Source organism: Oryx dammah, unplaced genomic scaffold (genome assembly GCF_014754425.2).
Source record: "Oryx dammah isolate SB20612 unplaced genomic scaffold, SCBI_Odam_1.1 HiC_scaffold_18, whole genome shotgun sequence".
Classification (NCBI taxonomy): domain Eukaryota; kingdom Metazoa; phylum Chordata; class Mammalia; order Artiodactyla; family Bovidae; genus Oryx; species Oryx dammah.
The window spans coordinates 24781707-24799002 of record NW_024070202.1 but is presented as its reverse complement, the minus strand read 5'-3'; positions in this window follow the sequence as shown (position 1 = coordinate 24799002).

Below are 17296 nucleotides of genomic sequence, written 5' to 3'. Positions count from 1 at the left end.
CTCCTGGGCATTTACCCAGACAACACTAGTTCAAAAAGATTCACACATCTTTATGTTCATGGCACACTATTCATAATAGCCAAGAGCTGGAAACAAATGTCCATCAACTGATGAATGGATAAAAATGTGGCTGTTGTTATTTAGTTGCTAAGTCATTTCCAACTCTTTTGCAGCCCCATGGACTGCAACCCACCAGGTTCTTCTGTCCATGGGATTTCCCAGGGAAGAATACTGGAGTAGGTTGCCATTTCCTTCTCCAGGGTATCTTCCCAAACCAGGGATGGAACTTTCATCTCCTGTATTGGCAAGTAGATTCTTTATCACCAAGTCCCTGGGAAGCCCAATGATGTGGTGCATATATATATAGTGGAACATTATTCAGCCATTAAAAAGAACAAAATAATGCCATTTGAAGCAACATGGATGAACCCAGAGATTATCAAACTTAAGTGAAGTCAGAAAGAGAAAGACAAATACTATACAATATCACTTATGTGTGGAGTCTACATATGACACAATAAATCTATCTATGAAAACGAAACAGACGCACTGACATAGAGAGCAGACCGGTGGTTGCCTTAAAGGAGGGTTGTTGGAAGAGGGATGGAGTGGGAGGTTAGGGGTAGCAGATGTAAGCTTTTGTATATAGAGTGGATAAACAACAAGGTCCTATTGCATAGCACAGAGAATTATTTTCAAAGTTTTAAGATAAACCACAATGGAAAAAGAATATTAAAAAATGAATGTATGTATATGTAACTCAATCACTTTGCCATACAGTAGTAATTAACACTGGAGAAGGAAATGGCAACCCACTCCAGTGTACTTGCCTGGAGAATCCCAGGGACGGGGGAGCCTGGTGGGCTGTCGTCTATGGGGTTGCACAGAGTTGGACACGACTGAAGTGACTTAGCAGCAGCAGCAGTAATTAACACAACACTGTAAATCAACTATATTTCAATAAAAAATACTAAACCAAAAAGAAAATCAGAATTTTAGACCCTGAGATACTAATTCAGATTATTCTTATTCATTCTGTTATTGGTTTTCCTATTAATGGAATAAATTTGCACATTCCAAAAAAGTGTGCTCCTTCAAAAATGAAGAGGACTCTGGACAAGCACTTGAAGGCAATGCTAGAAAGAGAATTTTAATATCAGAAATAATGATTAAATTAACTTCAAGATAGCTAATAATCCTGGCCTTTTTATGAGTCCTGTAAACACTCACTATTAATTCTTTTAAAAAATTATATGCAAGAAAGGGAAAAAGCATAACACAGCATTAAGTTGTCTGCTTCTTTCCCTTATATTTCTCTTTTTTATTGCTTTGGCCACAGTACATAGTATGTGGGGTCTTAGTTCCCTAACCAGGGATTGAACCTGAGCCCCCATGTTGGAAGGGCAGAGCCCTAACTAGGGGATAGCCCTGGAAGGCCCTCTTTGTATTTCTTAACATATAATGGAAAACTAACATCATAGACCGTTTTTCAGTGGCCTGTGGTTGCACAAGATTGAATGAAATAATCTTACTTTTCAATGCACATTTTGGGGGCGACGTTTATGTGTACTTTTGCGAAATACATATTGTGTTTCAGGGTGCAGAGACGTTTAGTTTACATACATAGTTACATAGTACTACGTTATGCGTCACACTCTCTTCTGTCCTTTGCACTGACCATTACTACATCTGCTATGGGACTCCCCATGTGTCTCAGTGGTAAAGAATCTGCCTGCCAATGCCGCAGATCCAAGAGACTCGGGTTAGATCCCTGGGTCGAGAAGATCCCCTGGAGGAGAAAAAGGCAACCCAATCCAGTATTCTTGCCTGGAAAATTTCCATGGACAGAGAAAGAAGTCTGGGGGGCTACAGTCCATGGGGTTGCAGAGTCAGACACGACTGTGTGACTGAGTGTGAGAGCACACACATCTTTAAGGTCAGTTTACATTGCATCACGTTATCTGATCCATAGTATCTAACAGCTCTATAATCTCCCATTGTGCATCCTCCACATTTTAGCTAGCCTTTCTCCTGGATGGAGTCCCAGTTTGCCTTCAAATCATTACCACTAAAAAAGATGCTACAGTGGGTATCTTCTTACATATCCCTGAAGGAACCTCACATATCTATTTCCAGTCAGATCCTTCCAATTTACACTTCATAACAAACTTTAGCAAAGGGGAGACCTATTAGGGTTTCAAAGTGTTTTTCATTAATTTGGTAACCTCAGTTCAGTTCAGTTCAGTCGCTCAGTCGTGTCCGACTCTTTGCGACCCCATGAATCACAGCACGCCAGGCCTCCCTGTCTATCACCAACTCCCGGAGTTCACTCAGACTCACGTCCATCGAGTCAGTGATGCCATCCAGCCATCTCATCCTGGGCCGTCCCCTTCTCCTCCTGCCCCCAATCCCTCCCAGCATCAGAGTCTTTTCCAACGAGTCAACTCTTCGCATGAGGTGGCCAATAACCTCAGTAACACTGAAAAAATCTGTTTATGATAGCCTATGGAAAAAGTACAATTTACTTCCTGAAATAACTGATAGACTTTATTCATTCTCCTCTAGCTCTCTCTAGAGTGATGAACAAATTTAGGCAAAAAAGAAAGAAAGAAAAGAGAGGAAAGAAAAATATTTTCTCTCTCCATTGCTTTTAAAGAAAGAGAAATAAATCATACCTTCTCCCAAACCTACTTAGATTGACTTGACATCAAACATAATCTTTTTCACCTGTGATTATCTGGGAACTCAGTCCAAACATCTATACACTGATCTGAATCAAATTTAGTGAATTGAATTCTTTTGAAATAAAGCATCAGTAGTGCCTGAATTTTACATTTAAACTGTAGTATTTGAGATTCATATACCTTTCAGTAGGGCACATGTCTAATAGGTCAGTTCATTGTATTCATATTTATTAAATGAACTTTCACATCCTTGCACTGAATGAAGTGTACTGGAGCCGGTTTGTTTATTTGAGTGTCTCTCCGTATTTGGAATTATTCTGCTAGCAAATATGAAAAAAAACTGCTATGCAGAAATAATCTTTAAAAGATTAACAACAATTTAAAAATAAAAAAAAACTTTCAGAGCACATATTAAAGACTCCATATGCAACCCTATAAAAATGTACCATGTAGTCATATCTATTGTTGATCTGACTTCTGCACGTTTTAAAGTGCTGAATGTCCAGAGCGATGGCTTGAATATCATGTTCCACTAAAATGACATTTAACATACAGTATTTTAACCAAATTGGCAAAGTCATTTTTTATTGATTAAGTATTTTAATGAGATAGGAAAACAAAGAACATTTTTTTTTAGTGAAAACAAGCATCTGAAAGCACATAAGAGGTAAATGGAAACAAAATTTAACATGCGCATTGCCATTTAACATACCCCTTCAATACGGGAGGTCACTTAATCACTTATTATTTTGGATGGAGGAAGGTTCATTTTAGGCAATGCTCCATCTCCTGTGATTCCTTAAGCAATGGTCACCTCGTTTATTGAGCTAAAGAACTCTTTCCTTTCCAGAAATCTGATTCCGGCCAAGTAATTATAAGACAGTAGGAGTAAAGCTGCTCTAATGGGAAGAGGAAGCATCTGTTTGAACCCGCAATCATTCCTTCTCTGTCCCCCACCAATACTTTTTTTTTTTTAATTTTACTTTACAATACTGTATGGGTTTTGCCATACATCAAAATGAATCTGCCACGGGTGTACACACGTTCCCCATCCTGAACCCCCCCCCCCACCTCCCTCCCCATGCCATCTCTCTGGATCATCCCAGTGCACCAGCCCCAAGCATCCTGTATCCTGCATCGAACCTAGACTGGCGATTCGTTTCTTTTATAATATTATACATGTTTCCCCGCCAATACTTCTGAGGAAGTGTTTGGGCTCTGGAAGAACTAGTTTTGAAAGCACTGATTCTAAAAAGTAAAAACCTAAAAGAGCTTCCCTGGTGGCTCAGATGGTAAATGCCTGTAATGCAGGGGACGCAGGTTTGATTCCTGGGTCAGGAAGATCTCCTGAAGGATAAAATGGTAACTCACTCCAGTATTCTTGCCTGGAGAATTCCATGGACAGAGAAGCCTGGCAGGCTACAGTGCATAGGGTCACAAAGAATCATACATGACCGAACAACTAACACTTTCACTTTCCAAGACCTAAAAGGAGAAAGAAACACAACCCTCCGTACCTGTTTGCACTAGTTAAAAGCAGAATGAATCTCAATGAGCTTGAGAGTAAATGAGGCTGAAAGGGTATCTCTGCCCTTGAGTCTAACGCAGACTCAAGAAGCTCCTATTTTAAGCTTAATTGCACGACTTTTTTTTTTTTCAGTGTACTACAATCTCCCCCACCCCCAATGGGGTCATGCACAAACTGAGTGTAGGACAGGACAGACTTGACTTTGTCGAGCACCAGGTAACAAACCATTGACAGAGGATGGCTTTCAGAGCTGTTAAATATAGTGAATATTTTCTCACTTTATCCTCACTACCACAAAGGTAGGTGTGATCCACTCCATTTTACTAATAAGGAAACTAAAGTTTGAAAGGAGGGCAATACTTTGAGGTCATATTTATTAATAGTAATATTCAATGTGGTAATGTTGAATATTTCATTATGCAGAATAGCCCTTTTTGTACTCATACTCTCATTCATAGGCAAAATACGAAATGTTTTTCCAATTTGGGGAAACGTCAAAAGTAGGTTTTACTGATGGAATTCGTATAAACAAATATGTCAGGAATCACAAAGAAAACCAGTATTTTATTGGCTTATTCAAAAAACACAATACTTATTTTCAAAGGGAAATAACAGATAAACGTTGTTTATATAAGGGCAATTCAGAATGACTTGGCAGCACTCATGTTTGTTGATAAAGCCGAAATGAACTTTCACTTAGATATACTTTGAAGCCCAGTTTCTGGCCTGGCTCCAAGGGTGGAGTGAGGGAGAAATTTGTCAGCAGTTGGTGCTGATTGTATGCAGAGTCTCACACTGCAGACAGAAGACACCACTTTTCCTTCCTTGCACAGATCCAAGGAGAGCCAAGGTCTATTTCTAGTATTTATAACATTTCTGAAATGTTCTCTTCCCTTCAGATCGACAGGCAAGGGGAACAGCTGTGAGGGTGTTATTTAAAGATCTTAATGTGCTTTCCACTGACACAAACTTGATACCCATGTCCTTAATTAGGCCCGGGAGACTCTGTCACCCATGTTATTCTCAGTGTCATCTCTAGAGATTAGTTCATTTTTCGGTAGGGCAGGTTTTAAACACATCCTATAGACATGTAAGTCTACACATATGTCTGCCCAAAGTCCATTTTCCATCAGCTTGCTGACAGTCCCACAGTTCTGGGATTTTGCTCAGATTCAACAGAAAATCTGAGAACCTGTAATTTTAATAAATACACAGTGATTCTTTAAGAAAGGGCTAAGAAGAAGGTGCATGTGTACTAAGTTGCTTCAGTCCTGTCCAACTCTGTGTGACCCTACAGACTGTAGCCCACCAGGCACCTCTGTCCATGGGATTGTCCAGGCAAGAATACTGGAGTGGGCTGCCATGCCCTCCTCCAGGGGATCTTCCCAACCCAGGGACTGAACCTACTTCCCTTATATGTCCTGCATTGGCAGGCAAGTTCTTTATCATTAGCACTCTCTGGGAAATCTATAAGAAGTACAGTAGATAGCATTTCTCAAACATATTTGATTTCAGAATCCCAGAGGCTAGACGCCACTTATTTTGTTTTGCCTCAGAACTTAGTACCATTTGGGATATGTGAGAAATCTAACTAATGAAAAAGCTAAAGGAAAAAGGCATTAATTAAGCTGATCTACTTCTACAGCGGTTCTCAATCTTGGTTGCATGATAGAAACATCTAGAAAGATTTTAAAAAATACTAATTCACAGTCTGCAGCAGTCCAACTAAATCAAAATCTCTATGGCTTACATAGGGGCAATTTGAAAGTCCCTCTAGTACTGCCAGCATTAAAGATCATTGAGCTAAAGCAATCATTTCTGTTTTTAAAAAATGAAGAGATATTTAGACTTACTTGAGAGTTAAGCTGGAAAAGAATCTGCCTGTAATGCAGGAGACCCCAGTTCAATTCCTAGGTCAGGAAGATTGGGCTTCCCTTGTGGGGAAGTTAGTAAAGAATCCACCTGCAGTGTGGGACACCTGGCTTCGACCTCTGGGTTGGAAAGATCCCCTGGGGAAGGGAAAGGCTACCTACTCCAGTATTCTGGTCTGGAGAATTCCATAGACTGTATAGTCATGGGGTTGCAAAAAAGTAGGACACGACTGAGCGACTTTCACACTTTAGAATGCAAGAGTTTATCACCCAGTGGTAGACAGAACTGCTGGCCCTTATTGAGTTCAAATGCCATGTGCAGGCATAATGTAGTGTATCTCCTTTATTACTTTATACAACCAAGTGTGGTTCAAAGGTCTAGAAGTTTGTTAGAGATGCACATTCAGGACCGGGGGAAATCGATGTATAATTTCAGTTATAGGAAAATCTTTTGAAGTTAGGAGATCACTGCTCTTGTGATCTGGTTTTACACTAGAAGATGAAATGAGTACCATGTTAAGAAGAATACAGGGACATTGTCCCCCAAATTTATGTGGTGAGCTTCTCAAGATGATTCACAGATATTCATCTTAGTTAATTCTTTTCATCTGACACCTAGTTTCATTTCATGGGGTAGTTTTTCACATATGCTTTCTTTCTTTGGTACTACACAGAATTTTTCATCCTATGTAAGGAAATTGTAACAGAAGGCAATACAGCCAAATATTGAAGGGTAAGGGAATCTGGTGATTGGCAGCTGGTGACTGAGAAATTTAGACAGCAGAATACTGAGTTTCCAACATGGAGCTTCACACAGTTCAACCAGTCACACCGGCTCCATTCTAAGCAGAATATCCCTAACTTGTATTCTCTTCAATGCTTAGTTTAATTTTTCTCAATGTTTCTTCTCTTCAATCTTATCTAACACTTCTTGGTAACTGGGGACAGGTTGGAGAGAAGCAGGCTGGTAGATTCTTCTTGGAAGGTATAAGGATACTTGCTGACCTTAAAAACCACATCCCTGATAAGACTTTGCTATACAAACTTCTGATGTAGGAAGGCAGGAACCTTTTAGTCTGACTACTGGTTCTTTCCACACTATAAATAGATTCCCAATAAAAAACATTTCCTTCTCTACCCAAAGCACTCTCTTTTCCACCCAGGGATTGGACCCGGGTCTCCTGCATTGCAGGCAAATTCTTTACTGACTGAGCTATGAGGGAAGCCTTTTCCTAAACATCTCCCCCAAATAGCTAACGCTAAAAAATAGTTAACACTTATTTGCATATTCACACTTACCAGGAACTAAGTACTATATATATATTTAATTCATCAAATTATCATAAGAAAACCAAGAGGAGAAGCACAGCATTTTTAAAAACAAATTTTACATTTTAGAACACTTACATTTACACAAAAACTGCGAGAGTTTCCATATACCCTAAGACCAGAAGTAATATGAACATTAAAATTAGCATCTTACATTAGTATGGTTACAGTTAAGGAACGAATACATTATTCTCAACTAAAGTCCACACTTCATTCAAATATCCTTAGTTCTTAATGTCCTTTCACTGTTCTGAACATGAGACTTTTATTAAAGTAATTTCTAAGATTATAGCATAGTTGTTGACAGAACTTGTCTTTAAACTCAGACTAACTCCGGAGGCCCAAACTTTTAAGTACTTCTTTATAATGGCTTGGGAGAGAAAGGTTTCCTCATTAAATCAGACACTTTGAGAAGAAATTACACCAATTAGATAGGAAAAAAGGATCTTTGCTATAGTTATAGGAAAGTCAGTACCACTGGAGAAAGATCCTGGTGTTATGGAAAGCTTGTCTGTGTCATTTGTGGTCAAATACACCAAGTCAAGCTCCATCATTTGTAAGTGGTGGGATTTAGTTTCCTTTTTGGAAAATGGGTATAATATTTACATTTAAGGGTTACTGAGAGGATTTTTGTAAAGGAGAAGGGACTGGTATTCGTTGACATCTTCTCTGTGCCTGATGTTAAAGTACTTAAAGGGCAATTTTTTCCCACTTCTTTCCTCTCTTTTATATCTCAACCCAATGTGTCTACATTCACTATTTGTAAAGAGACATTTCATCACGGAGAGGTGATAACATGTAGGAATGGCCTCACAAGTGAAAAACTGTGATATTTCTCTTTGCATTCAGGAAGCTGATTGGCCACCAACCTGCATGCTTTTCTTATTGTTGGCTTTCTGACAGTATCACAAGACGTGGTCCAAATGAGCATTTCAGGTCATTTCAGTTTGGTTACTTTTTAATGTGCTAGCTCCCTACCTCAGTTTCAGGATATTTAAATAACTGATATACAAACCACAGAAAAATGATTTTCTTCACAAAGATGAACTCAATATTTTGAGGCTTCCTTCCAAGAGCTGGTCTGGTTTTCCAAATAGGAGTTGGCTCCCAGTGTGTTCCTACTGCTTCCTGGTGGAGCATCAGAAACAGGGACTTCATCTTGAACACAAACAAGGCTTTGGCAACAGAAGAAAAATGTCTGTCCAGCTAGGAAAAAACATTCACACACCCGCTCACGCTCATGCCAGCCACTTCCAAAAGTCTGGCAGATCTGGGGAGCTGCCTTTAGAACTGTCATCATCTTCTGATATGGATACTGAGGCGAGGATACATACATATTCAGCAGTATCTCAAGCCCAGCAAGCTGCTCTTCCATTGCTACCCTATCTCTTCACTTTTCTTCCCTACTCTCTAACTGCTTCTATCTCTCCTAATATGTCTACGCTATGAATGTTCTAAGATGACCATTTAATTACTTGAACTAAAATGTACAGAATCTGCCATAGCCGTGAAAGAGATTTTGCAGCCTGAATGTTTTAAAATCTTGTTGGAATGCAGTTATCTCATTAGCCACAAAAAAGGTAAAGTCTAATTTAAATGTATATATAATAAAATTTTTTTTTTCAAAAAAAATACATATAAACAGAAGCCTAATTTAGAAATATGAATTCTTTCCCACTTAGGATACTAGCTATTTCATTTCCACATGAAAGAAAACTTCTCTGTACCATATATCAATGGATTTATAAAGTCAAATTATATGAATATAAGGCTCAAAAGGGACCATGAAATGTGAAATTCATCCAGAAATAGCTTAATCATTCCAAATAATATTGTTGAAAATTACCAGAAAAGAGATTTTATGACTTTCTGTACCAGTGTGATATATTTTCTAAAATCCCTTCATCTCGTGTTCACATCTCAGGAGAAATAGAGGATTATCATTTCCCATTAACATCCCAACAGGCTTACACCAGCTCTGCAAAAGTAGGCATGTAACTTACATGAAATTTGACTGCAAACGGGAATTAAGATGGGTAAGAATAGATACCAAGAATCTCTATACATCTTGGTAACACACCTGCCTGTGTGTGTGCATGCTCAGTTCATGTCTGACTCTCTGCGACCCCATGGACTGTAAACTGCCAGGCTCCTCTATCCATGGAATTTTCCAGGCAAGAATACTGGAGTGGGTTGCCATGCCCTCCTCCAGGGGATCTTCCTGACCCAGGGTCAAACACACATCTCCTCTGTTTCCTGCATTGGTAGGCAGATTCTTTACCACCAGTGCCTCCTGGGAAGACCCCCTTACAGATTAGCCTAGCAGTCAAGATTATAAGCTCTGGACATATCCAACATGAATTGTCTGGTACTACTACTTTTTTTAAGGGACTTCCCTGGTTGCTCAGACAATAAAGAATCTGCCTGCAATGTGGGAGACCTGGGTTTGATCTCTGGGTTAGGAAGATCTCCTGGAGAAGGAAATGACAACCCACTCCAGTATTCTTGCCTAGAGAGTTCCATGGACAGAGGAACCTGGCAGGTTGTAGTCCACGGGGTCACAAAGATTCGGACGACTCCATGGCACTACTTTTTAAAAACTATATGATCTTGAAAAATTATTTATCCTGTCTCTCTGTTTTTGCATCTTTGGTTGAGGTAATAATATGACTTGTCTTATCAAGTTACAACAGATGAATTAATGTATTTTAGGGTGATAGTAACATAATAAATAAGATATTTATTATTTCCTATGTGGTAGACGATGTACTTCTAGAAATAATCTGGAAGTCTTCACTTAATTTCCTGATATATCACTAATGAACCATTATTATTGCCATTTTATGGATGAAAAAATTGTAAAGTGGAATTAGAAGACTGCCCTGGAGAACTCAAGTGGAATTAGAAAACTGCCCACAAGGACTCCATCAGACAGTGAAAGAGTAGGGAGCTGAATTCAAGGTTCTCTCACTTCAGAGCCTATTTCAATAGTCTTCCTCCATGATAAGATAATACTATCTCTCCCTAGTAATGACAGCATTGAGAGTTATTCAAAATACCATCTGAATGTGGCTTAATTTTCTTCTATACCAATTTAAACGTTTTTGTGGAAACTACTGAATAAACTCTAATTCAGCTGAATTTTTCAATGAGAATTCTAGACTTTTTTCTAAGATGTGTAAAGTACCTTAAAATGAACACCAGTTACTAGGTCTTTCTTCTTTTGTTTTCCCTGTTTACACATTTACATAGCAAGCATTTGTTAAGTACTATTATATAAATAATGTTGGCAGTAAAATGAAGATAAAACAGTATTACTGCTGAGTGCCACTTCTAAGGTATTATCGAAGTAGAAGAGATGAGACAATTCCTTATTCTATGTATGATAAAATAATCAACACAATTAACCACTAACATGAGTAACACAGGAAAGAAAATGCTAAATAAGCTACTATGGTTTTAAAGGGCTCAATTAAGAAGGAAGTATCAAGCTAGGAATAAAATAATAAAATTTACTGCAAAGATACAAAGCCTTTCAGACCAGTGATAAACAGTGTGAAACGCATGTGCGGGTAGAATCTTGTATAGCTTAACAGGAAGAAAATGAGAAAACAATCTCATTGAAGAAAAAACTGAGTTGAGGAGATATGTGAGGTGGAACTGGAGAGACTATTTTAAAAGTATATTATGACCAACCTTGGATGATGAATTGCAACATTTACATTTTATCCAATAGGCATCTTGGGTGCAGTGACAGTTTTTGAGCCAGGAAAATTAAGTGATGAAATCAATAATTTAGAGAGGTTTCTAAATGAATTTGGGTTTAATGTTAAACTACTTTAATCCCTTTTCTCTGATCTAAACTTGGAGGAGGGAAATGGGGATAGGATTCTGCAAATACCACCAGTCTCAGGGGAATAAGAAAATGCCAGCTTCCAATCTAAAATTTTAGTGCATAATGGTTTAGAAGAAGAGATAATGGAGCTCACTGAAACATTTCTGATGGCAGGTGACAGAAGGCTAAAGCACTGTGTGCACTGGAAATATCCTGAAGGAACAGCAAAATCTGTGGAGGCAAATGTCAGAAACAGTCACACAAATGTCACTAAAAGGCTACTTTTCCAATGAGTGAAATTATTAGATAGCTTTGATGATAAACATTCCGGGCTTCCCAGGTGGCTCAGTGGTAAAGAATCTCCTACAAATACAGGAGACCCAAGAGATGCAGGTTCAATCCCTGGGTTGGGAAGGTCCCCCTGGAGAAGGAAATAGCAACCCACTCCAATATTCTTGCCTGGGAAATCACACGGACAGAGGAGCCTGGCAGGCTATAGTCCATGGGGTCGTAAAGAATCAGACACATTGAGTACACACACACACACACACATGATAAATTTTTCAATACTACAAGCATCCAGATACAAAAAAAAAAGTTCATCTGCCAGAAAACAATGGTGTCATGTTTTTGATTTGTGGCAAAATTCTATGAGCAGCCAAATTCATTTATGCGCAAGGTAGAGAAGTAGACATCACCAGACATACAAGGGATGAGGAAGGCTGCCACTCACACATTTATCTGGTAAAGATGGTCCAAATACCTGCTATGGTAGATTGGAAAATAATGCAATTACCCAATATTCAATATATTACAGAACTGTAGTAATCAATATAGTATAGTAATGGAATAAAAGCAGACACAGAGAAAGGAGCCCAGAAATAAGCCATTACATATATAGTCAGTTTTTGACAAAGGAACCAAGTATGCAATGGGGAAAGGATAATTCCTTTATTAAATGGTTATGGAGAAATAGGATAGTGCCACATGCAAAAGAAACCAGACCCTATCTTAAACCAGACATAAAAATCAACTCAAAATAGATCATAGTGTTGAAATAAAGACATGAAACCTTGAAACTCCTACAAGAAAACATATGGGTTAATAAGCTAATTGACACTGGTCTTGGGAATGATTTGATGGGGGGGGATTTGGCGTGAAAATCAAAGCCAAAAAAAAAGTAAAAATAAGCAAATCGTACTACATTAAAACAAAAAATTTCTGCATAGCAAAAAAAAGAGAAAAACATCAACAAAATGAAAAGACAACCTATGGTATGAGAGAAAACATTTGTGAACCACATATCTGATAAGGAGTTAATATCTAAAATATAAAATGAACACGTATAATGCAATAGCAAAAAAAATCAATTAAAACGTGGGTAAAGGGCCTGAATAAACATTTTTCCAAACAAGGCATACATATGGCCAACAGGTACATGAAAAGGTGCTTGACATCATTAATCACCAGTGAAATGTAAATCAAAAGCACACTGAGATATCACCTTATATCTATTAGGATGACTATCGTCAAAGGAACAAGAGTTAAGAATTACTTATGAGGATGTGGAGAAAAAGGAACCCCTGTACACTGTTGGTGAGAATGTAAACTGCTACAGCCGTTGTGGAAAACAGTATGGAGTCTCTTTAAGAAAATAAAAATAGATCCTTCTATCTATAGGATTCAGAAATCGCTCTCCTGGGTATATATTTAAAGGGAACGAAACCACTTCTCCAAAAGATATCTGTAGCCCCATATTAAGTGCAGGATTGTTCACACACTAGAAATATTGTTCAGCCATTAAAAAGAAGGAAATTCTGTCTTGGCAACATGGATGAATCTAGAGGATATTATGCTTAGTGAAATAAGGTAGAAAAAGACAAGTACTGCATGGTATCACTTCTCACCTGTGTGGAATATGACGGAAAATAAGTCAAACTCACAGAAAGTAGAAACATGGATGCCAGGGGCTGTGGGCTGGGGGGAAGTAAGGATAAGTAAGTAAAATGGTAAAGACTTTCAGTTATAAGATTAATAAAGTATAATGGGTCTAATATATAGCATGGCAACTGTAGTTGATACCACTGTATTGTTAAATTAAAATTTGTTAAGAAAGTTAGAACATAAATGTTCTCACCAGAAAAAAAGGTAAATATGTAATGTGATGGATTTGATAATTAAACTTGAAGTGTGAAATCCTTTCACAATGTATACATAATATATCAAGTCATAGTATCATACACTTTAAATATCTTAAAAATGTATTGATCATTTAAATTTCAATAAAGCAAAAAAAAATCCATATTATTAAAAAACTGTGCAGAGAAAACATAACATGCTTAAATAGTGAAAGACAAGAGGGGAAAAAGCCTATATCCAAAAACAAAAACAAAAACAAAAAACAGAAAGCAAAGAGGATGACATAATTAAGTCCAAACTTAGATACTAATTGTAAAAATACATGAATAAGTTTTAAATTTTTGGTTGAAATTTGAGAAAAATAAAAACCTGGCATTTGTTATTTTACAAATATATTGATAAGATAATGATAGACAAAGTTTAAAATAAAAGAATGAACCAAACAAAAGAACAGGCAGGCGTCACTAACATCACTGAAATAATTATAGTGTAAGTAATTACAACAATTTAACATGCTAGTAAGGTTCTGCTCAGAATCCTTCAAGCTAGGCTTTAAAGCAATGTGGTGATGATAACATATCAAAATTCCAGTGGATATGCTTTTCATAGCTCTTCTGACATCATATACTTATTTCCCTTCACCCAAGACTGAGAAATTAACACTCTTGCCTCACTGAGTGTTGTAGCACTTGCCCAGCTCTATCTCCATTTCCCCTCCTAGAACCAAATTTAGATGGGAAGAAAGGGGTGAAAGTAATTTGTATTAAAACTAAAACCATTAAGAAATTCTTGAATTTCAATGAGACTACTAGGAAATATATATATTTATTCTTCATCAGCCAAATAATTTGCTTGCATACAGAAAATAAACTGGGCTAAAGTTTACAAAGTTGGATTTCTTACATATCTACATTTTTCATGGAGAAATTAACACTTGCAACAATAAAACATACCTACTGGCAGCTATTCTCAAAAATAACCATGTATGAAACATTTTGGTGAAATGTGTGACACTGTTTCACATTTATAGAAATCTCTTTGATATCATTATCAAAGATAGTTGTATTCTTACAATTTTTTTTTCTGCAGCCAATTTATAGAGTATTTTTGTTGTTATTGAAGTATATGAAGAAAATCTGGTCTTTTTCACAGATATTAATAATTGGAAAAGGAAGGAGAATTTCCAGATAATTGCAAATGTTCTTCTTTGATACTATACCAAAACCAGACAAGTATTAGTTTCTTAAAAGTTACTTGAAACATAAAACCTGAAATCATACCAATCAACTTCTTACCTCATCACATTAAAATTACTAGTTTTTCTTACACTTTACTTATCTGTGATTTTGATTTCCTAATCATATATTCATCACTCAGGAGATCATTGACGTAGGCTGCTCCTTCAAAGGCTGGCATATTTCATTATGCATTATCAAAAAGTCACATTCATTAATGTCCTCACCAATTTCATCACCAAAGTGTTTAAAGTACTGGGAAATGACAGAATTCATGGTGGTAGATGAAAGTTTTCCAAAACCCTCATTTTCTTTTGACAGCTCTAATTTTATCACAATTATTGTTAGTTGTTTTTCTCAAAATGCCAGGTTCATTTAATTCCTTTTCCAGGAAACATTTGCCCAATGTCCAAGTCTGAAGAATCATAGTTTGTCAGTCAATCATTATTTTGAGTAAAGATAATGTTCCATGATGGCATTTAAGGTCATTCTAGAAGGAACGCTAGAATTATAATCAGCCTTAAAGAGTGAAAAGAGCATCTGAGGCAGAGGGCTGTGAAAGACAGAAATGCACTGAAAGTGTGTGGTATCCTGTGGGGCCTGTATTTATACTATTTTATCTGAAGCACTGGATAATTAATAAGAATAACGTTGGAAGCAGGTGGAGGTAGAGGAGATTTTGTGAACAATTATAGAATCTTGAATGCTACATTAAAAATATAATGTGCTATTCTAGAAGTCTAAAAGTCTTTTTGATAATTAGAAACATTTTTTCCCCTTTGGCTCAGTTACTGGTTTCTTTAAACAGAGATAAACAGAATCAGCACACATCTCACCTATAGTCTTTTCAGACTTTTCAGGTAGTTTTCAGAAACAGCTATCTAGACTCAACTTCCTTCAGTTACTTATAATGGAACATTGAGGCTTTCCAGTCTATAGCTTGTTCTGGAAATCAGTGCCTACATTCTTACTTAAATGCTAAGAAGCTTTCTCAATAGTTTTTCAACATTAATATTTAGCTCTTACATTGCCTTAACAAGATGAGTTGAAGATAAAGGAAATATCAAAGTGTGCAAAAAAATTCTTCACTGTTTAAAGTATTTCTAACTCAATCTAAACTCCCAACAGCTAAAATGCTTTCTTTTTGTGATTGTTGGATCAGATAGGAGTTTTATCCAAACTATTTATTCTAATCAGCAGTTGGAGGAGAAGAATGTTAAATAAACGATCTTATTTTGATTCTTTCGCTGGATGTTTACCAGGCTGTTGACAAAACCCAGAGAATGTTTAATGACTTGATGGGGGAACTTGAAACAGAAGTGGGAAGTGAGCTCAAGGAGACTCACTCCCTTTTTTTTTTTCAGTGCAACAAAAGGAAAATGATGACAGGCCACCTCTCGGTACCCAGTTTGAATTAGAAAATTCATCATGCTCCTTGTCGAGAGTTCAATTCTCTCACATGGAATTGAATAAACATTCTCAATGAAAGCCAGAAAGACACAGATAAAATTCAGATGTCTTTAAAAAGAAACTTTACACAGGGTATCGAAAGGGCTAGGCTCTCCAAAGTCTCACACATGGACTTATGCAAGGTTGCTCGTGTTGTGCCAAGAATTAAGGCCTGTGGCTTCAGCACTGCATTATGCCTGAAACACTGTGGTCACAAACTTAAGAGAGTTATCTCCTAGGAATGCAGTGATAAATAAGCTGCTATAATATTAACCAAGGAAACAGTTTAGATGCATATCCATTAAAGGAATTACCGGGGTTATTTAACTTTAAATCCTTATTAATCTTTTTATATCTTGGGTAATACTAATTCCCTAAAGTGTGCTATTTAAAGCTTAGGGAAAATGCATCCTCAAGGACCTAGTGCCAGCAAAGAAGCTGTTTTCAACATCTGGGAATAAAAATCACCACTAAATATAGATCATTGGGTCAACTTGCTTTGGGAAATGGTGAAACTCAAAAACGTGAGTTACAACATTTGCATGGGCTTTTTGGCTTCAGGGTAACTAATTAAGAGTCTACTCCTGGATCTGCAGGCTGACTGAAAAAGTACAGATGTGACTGGTACATCATTTTCCTAATCGCCAGCAGAAGTATGAAAATATATTAGTGGACCAATCATTTGCCTCATTGTCTTCCTGATTTATTTCATTTTCTCTCAATGATACAAAATCCAACCAAAATTTAGTTATTCAGAGAATGAGATGGTTAGATAGCATCACCGACTCAATGGACATGAATTCAAGCAAACTCTGGGAGTCAGTGAAGGACACGGGAGTCTGGCGTGCGGCAGTCCATACAGTAGCATAGAGTTGGAAATGATTTAGCAACTGAACAACAACAACAACTTGAATATCTAATATTTCCAATCTAATAATCTCATCCATTACCACACAGAACTTAAAATGTACATTGAGATACTGCTCTCTTTTTAAAGCAATTAAAGCCGACTATTTTTTTAGACCAAGGATGTGAGCATTATTTTGATTCCATTCCAAATGTTCTTGTCAATTATTTAATAATGATACATCAATCCACTTATTTTTTAAAATCAGCTATCATTTTGTTGCTGTTCATTTGCTAAGTCACATCCAGCTCTTTGTAATCCCAGGGACTATAGTGTGTTAGGCTCCTTTGTCCTTCACTAGCCCCTGGAATTTGTTCAA